Genomic DNA, 18,918 nt, shown 5'->3' with positions numbered 1-18,918 from the left:
TTACGACTGATGTCTTTATTTGCAACACAACAGTATCGTTTTTCAGTCTTGCACCACTTCTCGATCGCAAAATCTTCCACCGCAACGATCTTACGGTTTTCGCAAAACATTTGCATTTTACGGTGCTGATAATTTACGACTGTTGTCAACGTGTGTCCGTTTTTATCACTCACATTTTCAATCCTGTCGAGTGCAGGTACCACTCATCCTGGTTATAAATGTCAAATAGAAATACGATTGGTCCCAATATAGATCCGTGCGGTATTCCCTGCGTACGGCTACCTAGATTAGAGAAACTATAATAATAGATAGTGTATGATAAATTCGCACGCGGTAAATCATTTTCTAATGTATCGCATGACCTAGAATTATGTAATGAAGTGGGTGGGGTGGATACACCCTTATCGTGATCGAGGAATCGAGCAGGTTACGTAGACTATTGCAAGGCTGTATCCTTATCTAGTCCCCGTTGTAGGGGTGAATTGATGTTGACGATAGAGGCAAACTTGCACAGAGTCCTTTGTTCAAAAGTTTTAGCGAAGCTCACCGCAGAATTTCTAATTTCTCAACTTTAACTATTTTTTTAAACGTGGAGTAGTGTATCAAGACGTTACTTCGATTGTGCTTTCACTTTATCTATCATTTCCAATTTTTTTTTTATTGTTGTTAGGTAATTGTAATTAATGCGTCGTTTTTAAATGGGAAGAAAGTTGAAATACTTAACACAAACAGGAATAATCTGGTAATGAAATCTCTCTCTCTCTCTCTGACATATCATAGGCAAGCGAAAATAGTACATTTTTCAATGAACGAATAATAATGGCTATTATTCATGAGGATGAAAATTGCAACACGAGTCGTAGGCAAGTGGTGGAATCATCCGAGTGAATAATACCTATTATACGCGAGTTGAAGACTTATACTTTCTTTACGACTATACCAATTGGAATGATATCATTCTTTCATTGAATATCCAAGAAGAATGCATTCATTCTTTAATAGTTGTGGAGAAATATAATTCCTAGAACTGTACTTGTTGAAAAAGTGCTGTCATTTTGTCCACTACTGTAATTAGTTTAATAACACGTAGAAAACTTGCAACGTGACTGTTTAATTAACAGTAATCACGAAATTTTCTTCGTTCTAATTAAAAAAAATAAATCTGACTTTTGTCTTCTGTTCTTTAAAAATTCCCGAAATCTCCGACTTTCAAAGAATACTTGCAAACGATTTACCACATCTCTTTTCCCTTTGATACTTTTACAAAAGGTTCACCACTAATTTGATGTTCACCCCGACTCTAACGAGTGGCCCTTAGTTTGCTTAAAGTTACCCTTTTGGGGATATTGCCTCGTTTTGCAGTAAAGTTTCGTGCGTTTACAGTCTGTAATTATTTGAAACCTCCGTTTTGGGACTTTTTGCAAACATTAAATGGGAATATTCATATTTCAAATTGTCCACCCTCGCTAGTCCAAACTCCTCGACAACTGTTGGCATTCTCAAAGACCACAACGTCCTCGACAAACAAACAAAATTTTGCACCATCATTTAAAAAAGTACTCCTAGTTTGTTTTAATGGGTGTATGAAGCACTTGTTTCCGCGTGGGGTTACAGCGCTCGCTGCGCTCGCGCGTGCAAACTTCCCACTTGAAAGATTTGAGAAATCAAAGCCGGGAAAGAGCCGATTTATTAAATTCAGGTCGGAATTGTATCAATTTGACCCTTAACCTTAGCAACTATCTGATTACGTTTCATTATTTTTTATCCGATTACTCTGCCACCAATTTGTTTAATAGAATTTTGCGTCGCTGAAGTTTTGAATATCACTTAACCTCGAATGCTGCCGACTTTCGCCCCCTTTCCTTATCTTTTATCGTTTTATTAATATAATTTGCTTGGAGCCCGGTGACGGAAGCGGGGTCACCGTAGGTGCGACCCTTCGTTCCTTCATCCACCAAGTTCTTGGAGATGTTGCGGCGGCGATCGATTTGAGGAGGTCGAGTGGGGGGCGGTATGGATTTGGGCGTTATCGATCAAGCAAAATCCGACAATAAAACAAGCCCTCACGTGTGTATTTCACCGGCGGAAGGGCGAAATTTATGCTTTCACGCATCGCCACAGGCCTCCAGTGCCGAGTTTACGGCTTTGCTCGCTGTATTATTAAGGGGCGACTCGTTCGGGTTTAAACCGCCATAGAAGTTTAAACTGGAGTCGGTTTCGGATGGCTCTGGATCTTCGTGAAAGGGGACATTGTAGTCGAGCGGAGGGTCCGGCCGTTGTGCACGCGTGCGGAGGCCCCGCACGAGTGGTTCCGCTATTAAATCGAGCCGTTGTTAGCATCTCTCGCGTCCTACTTTATCAATAAAACGCTGTTCCGAGCGACATCAACGTCAGGAGCAGGTCTAATCTGGCGACATTCGCATATACAGGGCCGGCCAAACAAAGGGAATTGTGTTTTTGTCGGCGGCGGCGATAGCGCTCCGGTCGCGGGGTCAGATCTTTGTTTTTGTAATTGATGGAAACGTTGGCCAACAATGGACCCAGTTACAGATCGAAACAATTATACAGTCGGGAGAATGGAAAGCGTCGAGTTGGAGCATCCGTCGGAGGAACAATATGGAGTCATTGTGCGCTATCCAGCAATAAATCACCGATTTTGGGGCACAATCGGCGAGGGCCCCGAAGACGGCGGCGGCGGCGGCGGCGGCTCCGCTCCAGACGCTCGCTTTTTGCGCGCGTCCGAAGCGAGAAGGCGCAATAATTTATGGCTCATTTACTAGAGAAAGACGAAACGAAGGGCGGGAAAATCAATATGGGGGGTGGTGCGTCCGCGGCCGGCGAGAGGGCGCCACCGGGCGAGCGCGCCTCCGGCGGAGCATGTCGGGAGGGGGCAGCTTCGGGTCCGGACTCCCCGGACGGAACCGGCCGACGTTCATCTGTCCGCTCCTGCGACTCCGGGCGCGAATATGCGCACTGGCCCCCTGGTTATTTCACGTTTTCGGTGCTATTTCATCGCATTAAGTTGGCTACCGTGCTGCTCCGAGGGTGGTTGGCGTTAAAATAAAAAAATCGAAAAATCGAAAGCTCGACCGAATCTCGCTTGGGTAAGTTTTTGATTGAATCCTCCAGGCACGTTGGCTAGCACGCACCGCCGCCGCCGGCACGTCCCCCTCCCCGGGTCCGCCGTCCCCGCGCTTTTTCCCCGATCAAAAATTTCCGATCGATTTTTTTCCGCCGCCTCCGGGGAGGAGCGAGCCGCCGGACCGTCTTTTTGTCGCGTTCGCGAGTCAATATTTACAATTTGTCGCCGCGGGCGCCCCTTCACGACCCTCCGCGCTATTTTTCAGCCGGGAGATGGATGTTTCCGGCGGTTTTTCGGCTCCGGGGCCGCAATCGATAGGTGCGGCGCCTTTTTCGCGAACAAGCCCCCGACACGGCCGTAATTTAATTATTCACACCTGCTCTGATTCGGTTTGCCGGTTGCGATTTCGCCCGGATTTCGCCCCCAAATTATTAACGAGGCTCGTTAGGCCGTCCAGTCGCGGGCCCCGAAAAACCGACGGCACTTGATCGATCCGGCGCACGTCACTCGATTCGATCGACGAAAACGCGACTCCGGGAGGCTGCCCGCCGTTCACATTTTCATCACGAACCGACCGAAAATTCACCGTTCGATGACGCTCCAGGCATTTTCAATTAAAATCGCCGGATTTACATTCCACGGACTCGATTGCACCATCGAGTTATGCAACCATTCAAAGTTCCAGACACCGAAAAAGAATAAACTCCGGGCGGCCCGGCCGGGATTCTTCCATCGAACCGGACAAAAAGAGCCGTAAAACAACACAAAACACGCTTACGATTTCCTCTGCTGTTTGTAATAAAACTTTTCGAACAATGCGAATTACTCCGGATTTGTTTCTGCTCGCCGGTTTATTTTCAAACGATGATTTTTTCCTCATCGCCGACCCCTTCTCACAAAAAATCGTGAATGAACAGGCGTGATCGCGCCTTTGCATGCGCCCATTATTTATTTTTTTCGAACAGGAAGCGAGATAATGTCTGATAAAGCCGCGCATTTATAGTCGGTGGCCGATCGCTTCGCTGTTTTATGAATAGAGCGATTAATAGTTTCGCCAAGTACGTGATAAATTGTTCGGCGAACGTGAATTTTTCAACAGCTGGAGAGCGGCGTCGATGAGGTAACACGAGAGTGCAATTAATATTTTTTGTCGATTGAATTTAATTGCGTCACTAACCTACAAAACATCTCGATTGACTTTTTGCATCTGCAAATGTCGACCTGGTGGGGCCCCGCAAAATTGTTATTGTTGCAATTTTTATTGACCGAACACGTAATCGAAGGTTAGGTTTGCATGACGCGATTGCGAGGTGAGTCATGAGATGAGTACGATACCTGCAGGAAAAGAACCAGCCGGTCGTACCGACGATCGATCGAATTCTTTGGCGAGACACTCCACTCCATTACGAATACATTTCTCGGCGGTGTTTGCCAAGATTTTTAGTTTCAACCGAACGTTGTCCCCTCATCAAGCTTATCTCGAGGAGGACGAGAGCCCTCAGGTCCCTCCGACAAGCTAGATAAAGGCAATTCTGAACGGCGATCTTACGAGACGACGCGCATTGTAAGACGTCGCATTATCTTGCACCAACGAAACAGTATTGCGAATGCCAAGGCCAAAAACTATCCAATTTTGTTTCTCGTTATTTCTCATTATTAATTAAATTGTTAGTAGCATTGAAAATTTTAAAACTAACTGTATTGTTTAGCGTAGAAGCGGAAGCGCAGTCTGCAGTGCAGCACTGTAAAAAATTCAAATAATAATTATGCATTTATTGCACTAGAATGATATTATGTTTTGCATATGATATATCTGCACATTTATTAAAGGAACGGTTAAGTTTCAAAATTTTATTACTCCTTAAACATTTATGATTCAGTATTGTAAAACATTTTAATGAGGATTTTTTCAAACCGCTATAGATTCCTTCATTTTATTATCGGGGTTTTAATACCTTTTCGAAATTCCACAACTCAAGAAAAAGCTATAAAAAAATCGGATTTATGAAATATGTATCGACAAACTCGCAAAACATTACAGTTTGTTCACTAGTGAGAAAATATTTTTCCTCACTAGTGATTCAATTGCCATTTTGCTCACTATTTTCAGTGAGCAAAGACCACTGAAATTAAATGATCATGGAAAAAATATTTAACCATCCATTAACATCACCAGTTAATTCTTTTAGTTATAAAAAAATCACAAACAAGAAGAAACGAATATCTCAGGACGGCTAGCCGCAATAGACGGGACTGCGTCTAATTAAGATTAGACGTACGTCCCTCTGTGCTTGAATTAGACGTCACCGACGGTTCTTTTGTTCGTTGCATACTCCATATTAGATTTGTACTTTAATGAAATTATTAATGAAGATTTCAAAATAAACTATGTATATTCATTAGCGTGGAACGGCTTGCTGTACCGGAATAACGAAAGCATACACAAATGCAGTCTGGAGTGCAGGCACTGGCAAAAGATTCAAATAAAGTTTTTAAAGAGGATTTTCTTTTCAAACCGCCATATATTATCTTAGATGATAGTACTTGGAGGAATCGGGAACTCCGTCTATTGTTGTTGTACTCTCTATCGGGTCATTTGACATATTTAAATCCAATGCTGTTTGTAAAAAATCGATTCAAGGTTTTGATTCTTTGGTCAAGAAATATCCACTGAAAATCTGATTGTTTCTCGTTCGCTCGTCTAAACTCTGCTCGCCAGAACTCACTCGAGTGAGCCTTTCACCTCGGAGCGTGATACGTGACGATGTGACGGTGAAACTAATTCACTGCCCGAGAATAATGGCGCGGTGCGCCTAAAGAAGTTTTCACTTCAAAATCTTTTCAGATTTTTAAACTAAAATATCTCCTTGAGCTTCAATACTTCAGTATTTATTAATAAAGGAAATAATACACTGACCGGCACAAAAAACGACTCATTATGATTTCTTTAATAAATGATCTTAAAATTACATATACATATTTGTGCTTATTTTTCTTTCTTATAGTTAAATTGGGATATTTTCAATGATAGGGAGTGCTATGGTCACCATGGCAACTGAATTGTTTTGTTTAAATAAATTATTAGAAAATTTGCGCTACGTCCATGTTGTTTTTGTCGGTTGTCTTAAAAGATTTAATTTGACAATACGAGATACTAATTCAAAATGCTGTTCAAATTTTGGCAATTTTTTAAACATAAAATTTTTTCTAAAAAAATTACTTTTATTTTTTTTTTTCATTAAAATTGTATTTTCTGTGTTTAATGTTGTGTTTGTCGGATATTCTTTGGCAAAGAATAACTTAAATAACACTTATCAATACACATGTTATAATTTTTTTTTCTGAGACAATGAATTACTTAATTATACAGGGTGTTTTCGAAGTTGACGCGTTCCTTGTAACACGAGGTACTACACATTATACTTAAGAATTTTAGCCTAAATCTTCTTAGTAAAATGTTTGTATTAACGGAGATAATTGATTGTATATTTTTATTGTTTTCTAAAATTTTAAGTCCGGTCCTGTCCATTTCTCCGCTGTACTAGATTAATAAATAACTTGGCCCAGAATGGTGTCTTTCCGGAAATCGCTTTGCAATACTCTCTGCACGCTGCAGATGCATTCTGATAACGTGATAACATTGCCCATGCATTTGCAACATATCTGTGAGCTCATTATTTTCCTAATAATAAAGCCATTTCGACTAATTAGATGACAACTCTGACAGTAGTTTTGATTAACGTCCATGCTCATTTGCATTTGCTTTTTTTTTTTGTTAATTCCAATTTCTAACAAATCAGCGCAAATTTGAGCAGGACCGGTTTCAAAAATTTCAAAAAACTAACTTATTGCATCTTCATTGCTGTACACATTTTACTAAGGTGATTTTGGCTAAAATTCTTTAGAACAACGCATACTATCACATGTTAAAAGGAACGCCTCAACTTCGAAAACACCCTGTATTAATAAAATTCCAAGTGAGTCGTTTTTTGTGCCGGTCAGTGTAGATTATCAAAAAATTGCAAACAAGAATAAATGGACACTCTATTTTGGTACGGCTAGCCGTACTACGCAGGACTAGGCCGAATTAACATCCGACGTACGTCCCTCTCTCAGAAGTAGAAATCATCAAGTTGTTTTGTTGGTTGCATACCAATAACTTTTTTCCAAACTTTTCTTAATTTTTTGTTTGTGTTTGTCGGTCTTGACCAAACCTTTGCAGCCACCACTGCAACCATCAAATGCGATTTAATTCTCCAGTTTCACAGTCTAAGTTTCGTATTTCGGGTCGGGGATCCGCAGACAGTGTTTAATGAGGAGGTCGGCCCTAAATAGTAGTTTGTCTAGCTTAAAATTTTCCCGTCTGAAAACCTTTCCGGAAGGGTTTAGGGATGACGTTCGATGTCAATTACCCCCGGAAATTTTAAGTCCGTGCGGTAATCCCCCTGGAGGAATTTTTGACGTTTAATTATTCCCAAAACTAGGTCTCGTCCTGTTCCCGACAGATAATTGTTGCCTAGTGGGTCCGCAATAAAACCAATTATCTATTGGCTTTTGCCGGATCGATGTGCGCTCCGGTGCTCCGCCCGGAAGTTGTCGACTCCCGACCGGCGAGATTTCGAAAAACAACAAGTTTTTCCACAATGGCGACGGCGTTAATTTTCGCCGGCGCTACGGTGTACTCAGTTTCGTTGTTCGAGTGTTTGCTTTGGTCTCCCTGGGGTGCGCCTTATGCAAACTGCACGACGAGGGCGGCTGCAATTTTGCAACGTCGCACGGTTATTTGGTAAAATTCAAGGGATTTGTTTTAATTCGCGCTTATCGCAGCCGCCCCTCCGATAAATAATTTGCAACGTTCGCCTCGTCAGCTGTCGCGGCGGATGTATTAACCGCCCCCGACGGCAAACAAGGAGTAACGGAGCCGTCTCAATGGCTGCTAACTGTTATTGTGCCATTAATGGAAACGCGCAATTATATCGCTTATTGCTCGAATTTCCCGCTAGTGGTTCATAGGTGCGGAGGACGCAACTCCACGACTCAATCCATCCAGGATCGGGATCTCTGGAGGAGCGTTACGGCGTCGTAAAATTTTTACGAACATTTGAATTTGTACGACGGCCGTCCAATTTTCCCGGTTAGATTATTAAAATTCGTGTAGTCGTAAAGGCGAGAATCAATCGAACGTGAAGGAAAAACTTGGAGGGATTCGGCCTGCGGATCCGTGATTTGGGTGCGCTTCAGGTTTCAGGCTTCGTCAATTTCTAATTAACCGTCGACAGAGTAATTCGCCGCTGAAAAAGTGCCGTCGAATCGCTTGAATACAGTTCCGCCGTGAAATTGGCGGAGTTGGGAATAGTTGGATACGTTGTCGTGTGTGGAGTTTCCGATTGATGGAGGGAATGCAGATTTTGCGGGATAAAGGCTGCCGACGAAGAAAAGCCGGTTTTCGACGTTCACGTTGCGAATAATTACGTTCCACGGGTGTTCAATTGGTGACAGCTGTGGTGAGGGCGCAGGCTGTGCTTTTTGAAAGAAGGGCTAGTTTTGCTTGGTGTAGATCTGTGCTGCGACTCAAATTGCTCTAAATTCTAAATTGTATTTTTTTAAATTTCCTTACATGATTTGTGATAGACAATTTTACTTTTTTCCTTCAAAATGCAAAGTAAGGATGTTGGTTTCAATAAAAATCTGCAGTTTTTCTTTTAAGAATTCCTTTATTCCGAAATAATAATAATAATAATAATAATAATATGGTTACTATTACCTAAACAACAAAGCTCCAAAAAAAAATTCTTTGCAATGATTGAAATTTTAAATCAATTCATTTTACCTAAATTTGTAAATAACACGACAAGTTTTAAAAAATTACACAGTATCATATACAGTGGAGCTTTAACAATTATCAGATTAAATGGTTGAAAAGAAATTGACCAGACAAATAATATAAAAGCTAAAGAATTACCAAAATGGGAACGAAGACTAACTAAACGCGTTAACAATATCAGACGAGATTTAGGTAGAATAACTTTTTTTTTACAGGGTATAAATTCTAAGCATCTAAATAACTGTATTCAATCGATTTTAAATAAAAACAGAATACATTGTTTAAAATATAACGAATATAATGAAACATTAATAGAAATTAAAGACACTTTATTACAAAAATTGAATATTTATTCTAAACGATTAAAAAGATATAAAAATAATAAACAACGGAAATTTGAAAACAAACTATTTAGAAATAATGAGAAGTTGTTTTACAAAAATTTAGCAGATAATAAAACTCAAAATAATAATGGTCTACCAAATATAAATGAAATTAAAGAATTCTGGTCAAACATGGTCAAATGAAGTTCAATTTAATAATCCGGCAGAATGGATTCCTAATTTAGAAAATGAGATACCAGATAGTAATAATCCACATCATATTCAAATTAGCCTTGAAATTTTAGTTCAAAATATTAATAGTTCACATAATTGGAAATCCCCTGGAGGTGACCAAATTCATAACTTTTGGTTAAAAAAATTTACTTGTATTCATAAATGCTTACTTGATCACTTTAACGGATTTATTAGGGAACCTAACACATTTCCAGAGTTTTTGGCCCATGGTATAACATATCTGAAACCAAAAGATTCCGATATTAAAAATCCATCAAAATACAGGCCAATCACATGTCTGCCTACAATTTATAAAATTATGACATCTTGCATTAAAGTAATAATTTACGACCATTGTCAAAAATTAAATATACTTAATGAAGAACAAAAAGGTTGTGTTAAGGAGTGTTTTGGTTGTAAAGAACAACTCATAATAGATACGGTAATAATGGAACAAGCTAGAAAAAATAATAGAAATATTTGTACCGCATTCATAGACTACAAAAAAGCCTATGATTCAGTACCACATTCATGGTTAATTAAAATTCTTAAAATTTATAAAATTAATTTGGATTTGATTAACTTTTTATCCCATGTTATGACATTTTGGAAAACTACTTTAAATTTATCAATAAACAATACTAAATTAAAATCCGAGCCTATTCAAATTAAACGGGGAATTTATCAAGGAGATTCTTTAAGTCCTTTATGGTTTTGTCTAGCCATTAATCCTTTGACAAATTTATTAAATAGCACTGGATACGGTTTCAATATTAGAGTTAATAATACCACACTATCCAAATTAAATCACCTTCTTTATATGGATGACATAAAACTTTATGCATCTAAAAAGAATCACATTTTATCTTTACTAACAATAACTGAAAATTTCTCAAATGATATTGGCATGAGTTTTGGTATTGATAAGTGTAAAACGCAATCAATATGTCGCGGTAATTACGAAAATTTAGAATATATAACTAAAGAAGGAGAAATCATTAAAAATTTAAATAAAGGAGAATTTTATAAATATTTAGGTATTAATCAATCAAATCATATTCAACATTCAATTATAAAAGAAAATTTAGAAAAACAATTTTATTTAAGAATGAAATCTATTTTAAAATCAAAATTAAACGGTAATAATGTAATTAAAGCAGTTAATACATATGCTGTTCCATTGTTGACCTATTCTTTTGGTGTTATAAAATGGTCCAAAACTAATTTACAGAATATAAATATTCAAACTAGAGTTCTCTTTACAAAATTTTGTAAACATCACCCCAAATCTGCTATTGAAAGATTTAATTTACCATGCGAAAATGGTGGTAGGGGTTTTTCAAATCTAGAAATTCTACAACACAATCAAATTGCTTCACTAAAAAATTATTTTCTCAATAGAGCTAGTGATAACACTTTTTTTAATGCTTTGGTTTCAGCGGACAAAGGTTACACACCTTTAAATTTAAGTGATAATATAATTTCAGAAATTGTTGAGCCAAATATACCTGACACTATAGCAAATATAAAACAAAAGTCTTTACATGGGAGATATTTTAAAGAGCTAGAACAGCCAGAAATTAATATTCAAGCTTCTCATGCATGGCTTAAAAAATCAAATATTCATCCTGAGACTGAGGGTTTTATATTTGCAATACAAGATCGTGTTATAAATACAAGAAATTATAAAAAAACACATATGCGGTTTACAATCGATCATTGATAAATGTAGGATTTGCGGAACTGAAGGGGAAACCATTGAACACATCATTTCTTCTTGCACCGTTTTGGCTCAAAGCGAATATAAAAAACGTCATGATATATTCGCAAAAATTATACACATGAATTTAGCAGTTAAATTCAATTTATTAAAGGATACACAACCACATTACATTTATAAACCAGAAAGTTGTTTAGAAAATGACAATTACAAATTATATTTTGATCGCACAGTTTTAACTGACATTCACATTCAGCATAACAGACCAGACATTATTATTTTAAATAAACAAGAAAAGCAAGCATATCTTTTAGATATAGCTGTTCCAAATTCACATAATATAACACAGACATATAATACAAAAATTAATAAATATTTAGAACTCTCCGTTGCTATGAGAAATCTTTGGTGTTTAGAAAAAAATTCGATTTTACCATTTACAATTTCAGCAACAGGAATAGTACCGCAATCTCTTTTTAAAAATTTAAAAATTTTGGACTTAGAGAACACATTGGTGGTTGAAATTCAAAAAGGTATATTATTATACTCATGTCACATCGTGAGGAAATTCCTTAACATTGACACAGTACATAAAACACAAAAAAGTCAAAATGTGGAGGCGAGACGCCGGTAATTATGTTGATAAGCACTGCACTATTACTTGATAGTATTATCCGTAATAGTGTATGTACTCCGGCAAAATTGCCGTGCCGCCGGGTGGAGGTGGGATAGTAGTTGGTTTATTTCCATCAGGCTGACTCGAGCAAATATAAATACAGCGTGATCAAAAAGGACTGTTTGAGTTGGCAGTACTGATTTTTATTTTTAAATGGTATAACTGGAATAACTTCCGGTTGTTGACGACTTCACACTGACAGTTGACAATTCTTACATAACCTACAATTTTGTCGTTGTTGATTTCACGTCAAATATCTGTCAGAAGATGTATCCGGTTGCAGTATTGCAAACAGCCGAATAACAAAATGCTCTTAATTATATTGCCAACTTAAACAGTCCTTTTTGATCACCCGGTAGAATGAGAATAATAACGTAATTAAAACTGAATATGTAAATCATTATTTACGCAACACGTGTATAAAGCACTACTTTTTTTGGACATGGGAAGTTTTACACGCTCTAGTGCGTAAAGAAATTCTTTATGCACGCCTTGTATAAAATTTTGTTTGGAAACAGCATTATCTCGGTAAAAGAAAATTATTATAAGAAAAATTAATAATAACTTGAAAATATGAATCAGATAAATAAAAGTCAGGTGTACCATGTCATGTCAAGTCGTTGTTAAAGTTCCCTAAAGTTCCCTAAACTGTAAGATGAAGTATGAATTTAATTTCAAATTAATTGAATTGATTAATTAAAAAAAACTTTTATTGTTTTCTTGTCTAAGATAAACACTATTGATCCTTCCATGATAAAGACAGTATTTTTTTCATATTGCAATTTTTCATTACGACAACGTGCAATATCTTCTCTTAATGAGTTATTTAACTGCAAAATATTATTCGAAACATGTATTATTGAATTTCTTGTATGGAACGATACCCTTTGAAACGTGGTACAAGCTTATAAAAAGAAATGTTACTTTCTCCTTTCAAAATGTCATCTTTGCTGTTTGTCGACACAGCGTCTGATGACGATATTCTTGTCTAAAAGTTTTAATTCGAGAAATTTTATAAGAAATAATTACTTTTACGTGAGACGGCGTTAACACCGTAAAAACTTTATTCTTACTTTCGTCCATCGCATCGTTTTCTAGAATGTCTAGAAATTAAGAGTAGAAGTGAGTCTTTTTGGGCTAATCCCAGAGATTGAGACGAAGTTGAGGTCGCAACTGGGCGAAGCATAAAAAGACCTTCTACTCTGAATGATTTATACTATTTTATCTTCAAGCGGATCACAAGAAAAATTGGACATGAACTCATTTATTTTCTTTTGCTGCAGTTACAGTAACAATTTTCAAACTTACTATTTTCAAATTTAAAGGCACCAGTAATTCCTAGTTCTTTTGTTGCAATATTATTAGTATTTGAAGGTTCCATAAAGTAAAGTCTACCAAAGTCTGAAGTTTACCTTTTAACGTTGAACGGCCATCTTGCTATTTTTGATTTTGACATTTGTCATCCGTGCAAACAAGCGACTCGTGTTACACCACAGTGACACCGGTTAAATATTGGCAATAATTTCGTTATTTCGCTTTTTTAGAGGATTTTATTTAATTATTAAATATTTCGTGCAATTATTGATAAATATATCGTGAGAAATGCTTGAAACGACTTTGGTCGAGCCGAATGTGGACATTTCAACTTCTAGGATTTGAAGTGTTTCAAGGCCGGTTACAAGAAAAAAGCTACTTCAACCGTTTCTATATTCTAAAGGCGCGATTTTCGACCGCTCCAAGATAACATTTTTTTCCAGGACTTATAGGTTGTTGCTTTTTATAAAAATAAGTTACAGATTTTATTTGCGATGATCCAATTTTTTCCAAGTAGTTTGTGCTCCGTAAAAAATATCTAATTTTGGATGATCTCCAAATTAATTCCTTTGCTTGTGTCCGCAATAATCCAACTGCCCTTGTCCAGAGATTTCAGAGATAAAAATATTATATTTTTACAAAGGAAAATGAGTGTTCTTATTTATAAGGTCTTCATCTTTTCACAAAGTTCTTCCTTCGGTTTTTTCCCCAAGATTTCTGTTTCCAGCATAATGATGTTGACAACAGTTTCTCCTTTATGAGAGCTCGTATTGCTGTAATGTAGCTTTACTATTTAATAGGACCAATTCTTCTAAAAATGAAAACGTTATACAGGGGTATTCACGAGTAATAATGGGCCTAACAACGTCCCGATGCAACCAAATAAACATATTTCGCAAACGATTTGATACCAATTGATTTTTTTATTTTTTAATGAATCCAAAACTCTTTTATTAAGACAATTTTCAGTTGTTATTACGTGACATCTATCATGTATTTCTGTTTAAATAAAGATAACCTAAAAAAATTACATTAATTTAGATGTCAACTTCATGTCAAATTAAAAAAAAAAACTAAAACCAACTGTTTTATTATTTTTTTTAAATAAATGTAAATGATCCACGAAGGCGATGAAAATGTATAACTGGTTGCGTTTCAATGTTTGTAAGGCCCATTATTACAACTGAATAACCCTGTATACTCGTACTCGCATTGTTTTGTTGCAAATTGAAATATTCAACTCTTCTCGATTCGAACATTTCCTTCATTTATTTTCTCACTCTGTTGAGGCTTTTTTCACTACATTCTTCTCTAGAACGTTGATTTCAGTCTTAACAACGTTGATTTTAAAAGCCGCAAGTTTTACAACATTCGTCTTGAAAGCTCATCTTTTTTTTGTAGTTTTTGCCCTGTGAGAGCATGCATTATCTTGTCGCAACACAGAATTATCTATCTTTACAAGATTAATTTTTATTCACTTTTCTGCATCCAACAAATTGCGACGACCTTTCGACAATACTTTCTCCTGGACGCCCACTTCAAGAATAAAACGCTGATTTTTTATAAAAAATCATGAATGAATGTGATGGCGTTATTTTTTAAAAGCGTCTTTATTGTGTCAAGTGAGCCGTGATGGTTCTTTCATAACTTCCTTTTTACAGTTTGGAGGAAAATGATGGTTTTGATATGCGTTCTAATTTGTGACGGGTGTATTTCCTCAAAAGAAAAATGCCGTACAGTTTGCCGTGTGGGGGCGTGCTTTGTTTTGTTGCAACGTAGGGGGCTGAAAATTTTCTTTTATTAATTTATTTTTGGTGCTTTGACGGTTTTTGATCATATTCTTCTCCTCAAGGGTGAGGATATTGTGTGTGTTGGGTCCATCATTTTTCTTGAAAACCCCACTTTGAAGCATACAGAAACAGATTTTTATAAAAAAGAAATATGTACTTAATCCACATCATTTATGACGGCAATTTTTTTACTCTGCGAGTGCGTAGCTTATCTACCACAATTATTTGTCTTCAGAATATTTACTTTTTAAACGAGACAAACTATAATAGCCTTCGACGATATTTTTCTCCAGAGAACATTTTTACGAAAGTTAACGACGAGGTCGTGTCTTGTCCTATTACGTTATAAAACCATTTACCTCTGGAAAATTTGGAATTTCCTTTATTTTTCTATACTCGATGAATTCTTCTAGAAAGCATCCACTCGGGGGTTTTTGTAAGTTCTTTCTGTACGTGGCGTGCCTTGTCTTTCTGCCACATAGAACTATTTAACTCTGAAAGATTGGAAGCTCGACTTTATTTATTTTCTTGTATCAAACGAACTGTGATCGATCTTCGAGGACGTTCTTGTGTAAGGCCCCCACTTCAGAGATAAGGATGTTGATTTTTATGAAAGAAAAGGTCGGTTTTATTTGTGTCGGAATTCAAAATGGAGCAAAACCGAGTCGGTAACGTAGCGAAGAGGATCGACTTTATTTTTGAGAAAAAGGAAAATTAACACAAAGACACAACCCTCGCCGCTCTCAAAGCAAACGAAACGCCAAAGAATTCCCGCGATTGTTTCAGCCTCGTCTCGAGTTATTCCAATTTCAATATTCCCCAAATTAGAGCTTTGATGTTTCCGGAACGTAAATCGGAAGTTTGAAATTTCCATAAAACTTCCGAATCGTCTTCATTTTTAATTTCGCACTAATGTACGCCGCACGCTAAGTAAAAAGTTGTGTTGTCGTCGTTCACCCCTCGCGAAATAATCCGGTTAAAAACCACACGTGCTCGGGATTCGCATCCGCCGCTCCGCCTGTCAACGTCGGTAATTAAAATTGATAGAACAAATAAATTTCCGCCGTTGTTTACACGACACACAATGTTAAGTGAAGCCTCCTGTAATTACGGCGACGCTTCTTGCGTCTTCGGCCGCCATTATGCGTCGAAATTTAAAACGTGTGTACGTTGTACACCCCAATTTGAAACGAGACAGCTTGATAAGTCCGGGATTGTTTATTGCGGAGGAACGGACATAACTGTACGAGGGCGATCCTTATTACGTCGACTCCAATAAATTACCGACGAAAATCCGTTCATTGTCTCGACCTCTCCACTAATTAAGAATGGCGGCTCATATTTAATGCTGCACGTCTCTCACCCGGCCTACTGTGTCGGAATGAAGACGACGGGGGCGCCGCCGTCGCTGACACGTGTCATCTGTCTAAATCGACCCCTGTCTCCGCTTGGTGGCGCTGCAGAGGCGCCATCGTCGCCGATACGTGTCGTCTGTCAAAACTGCCCCGTGGGGCCGCTTGGTGGCGCTTTAGAGACGTGTCATATGTCAAAATTAAATACACAACACATTGGAGTGCGGAACTGTCAAATGATTCAAATAGTAAATATTGCACCAGATCACTTTTAATTAAATTTATTATGCTTTGTAATTGATCATATCTGCAAATTAATAAAAAAACTGTTTTAAAAGATTTTAATTTGTAATATTATACAAGTAGCAATTATTACCTCATTAAAAAATAATCCAATCGAACATTTAAAGCTTTTAATGAGGTTTTTTTTCAAACGGCTGAAGTTCATTAATTTTGGGAATTACCGGATCGGGTTTTAACACATTTTCTTTACTCTTCAAGAAAAAGCTATTAGAAAAAGAATATTTTAAAATATAATTAATACCCCTTTGAGCTTCAATACATACTTCAGCAGGTATTTATTAATAAAGGGAATCAAGATATTTAGCCTTTCATTTTGACGTCATCTACTGTTTGTTTTGTTGGTTGCATACCAATAATTATTTTACGTTTTTGTTTGGCCTGGTGGCGGTTTGGAGAGGGCGCCCCGGTGACTGACACGTGTCATGCGTCAAGATTGCGCGGTGGGTCCGCTCTGTGACATTTTTGGAAGGGCAGCGCTGTCGCCGCCAGTTGTCATGTGTTAAAATTGCTCGGCGTGTCCGCTTGGAGGCGCTTCAGAGAGGGTGATGTGTCAAAATTGCGCGTTAGGTCCGGTCGGTGGCGCTCTTGGCGGGATTGGCTGTCAGATCGCGTCTAAATTAACGAGAAGCCGTCAAAAGTGATCCAGCCGAAATGAAAACAAAGCGCGATAATTTCGCGAACGTTTCAGCCGATTAGCCCGAGCGATTCCCGAAGGGTTCGGGAATGGATGCAAGCAATCAACGTGATCCGCGATGATGACGGTGGTTGGGAATTGTAAAACCGGCACTCCTCCATTATTAATACGAGCCCGTCTTTGGAGAATCATCCGAAAGAAATGCCCACTTGTACGGGAATCCCCGCGAGGACGGAGTCCATGAAATATTGAAGAAGGGAACGGAGACCGCAAGAATTGGAACAACAGCAGCCACTCATTAGCCGGGATGGTAATTGATAAGTCCCCGAGGTGGGCGCTGATGCCTTTATGGAGAATGCAAGACGTGGCGAGGTGTTTAATTACGCGGAAACGTCGCGAGGGGCCGGATATCCCGTGCAAACAGTTTGGGGGGCGGCGAATAAAAAATGAATCGGCGCCAATTAACTTAAAAGTTTCCTCTTAACCTCTGGCGGGGTGTTTCATTAATTCCACCCTTTTTCGGAGGACGAGCCGCACACGCGACGATTTAATTACAAGCGCAAACAACTTCTTATTTCCAGAATAATAAAACCATTTAACGAACGAGAGACCATCATTATTTGTTCCCCAATCAAGTGGAGAGAGGTCGATCGATCTTGGTATTCTGGGTGAGACGCACCGACGAGATTGGTAGACGATGTCTTACGTCATTGGTGGCAAGCGCAGCCGGAATAATGATCAGGTGATTGGCAAGACTGCTCAGCCACATACGAAAAATTCTACACCGAACGCCGCCGCCACCAAATTGTTATTTGCCGCTGACGGTCGCGTTTTGTCGAACCGGGACCACTTTCGTATTCAAACGACATGTCAGAACAATGACGACGCGAACACACAACAGGACACAAAGTTCTATAAATACTCGCCGAAATAAACTTTATGCGACCGACACAATGGACCAATCTTTGGGACCAGTTTGACTGACAGCCAGATACTGATCTCCCCTTTTCGTCAAACCAAAAAAGTACCAAACAAAATAGTAGCCTTCGAATTTGGCGCCGAATCTCAGCGCTCCCACCGGCTGACTCAGAAGCTCTGGGGTGGCGCCAGTCAAAAATTATTGGTGCTCTATAGTAGTTGCTTCAACTGGCGCAAGATTCAAATTTTGATTAACTTCTCTTTTCACCCTTTTTTTCCATCTGGCGTTTGTTATTTTACTGGTGCCAGTTGAACTGGCATGCGCCAGTCGACTGGCGCCACTAAATTTTTCACGCAGCTTAATTCTAGAGGGAGCGGGTTAATTTGTTTGTTGCGAACGTGAAAAGTCGGGTGGAATAAAATCAAAAGATGTGCGCGCTTTGTTCGGATAATAATTATTCTTGCAAAGAACAAAGCTTTGGCGATTGTGGAAGTTCGCCAGCGACATATATTGCATGTGACAGTCTTAAATAGCTTTATAATTTTCATTTGCGGAAAATCCAGCTTTTCAGAGCGGAAAGCTCCCCGAGCCACGTTTGTTTATAAAGTTAAGAGCCTTATTTTGTTGTATTCGTGAAAGAAAGCTGTAAATAATCTAGATGAGATAGGTACGTTTCGAAAAAGAACGGTGAAGCTTTCGCCAGACGCAAAAAGGTCATGGAGCTGCGATTAGCGAAATGAAACGCGG

At 38.3% G+C, this 18,918-nt stretch overlaps 1 protein-coding gene across 4 annotated transcripts in view; it reads left to right on the top strand.

Annotated features, from left to right (window-relative positions):
* cpx (complexin) overlaps positions 1-18,918 on the top strand; it is a 131,510-nt gene that overhangs the window by 25,363 nt on the left and 87,229 nt on the right. Inside the window, exon 1 of one of the 4 annotated variants that reach the window (XM_069040624.1) lies at positions 2,949-3,104. The exons of 2 other annotated variants lie outside the window; for them this stretch is intronic. The gene's annotated coding sequence lies outside the window, so the exon portion shown is untranslated. Of the gene's footprint in view, positions 1-2,948; positions 3,105-4,057; positions 4,203-18,918 lie in introns of those variants that run through there. One more of the 4 variants, XM_069040626.1, reaches the window with a different exon arrangement.

Source organism: Tenebrio molitor, chromosome 3 (genome assembly GCF_963966145.1).
Source record: "Tenebrio molitor chromosome 3, icTenMoli1.1, whole genome shotgun sequence".
NCBI lineage: Eukaryota > Metazoa > Arthropoda > Insecta > Coleoptera > Tenebrionidae > Tenebrio > Tenebrio molitor.
Note: the sequence above shows the minus strand (reverse complement) of the source record. Positions and strands in the feature narration are given on the sequence as shown.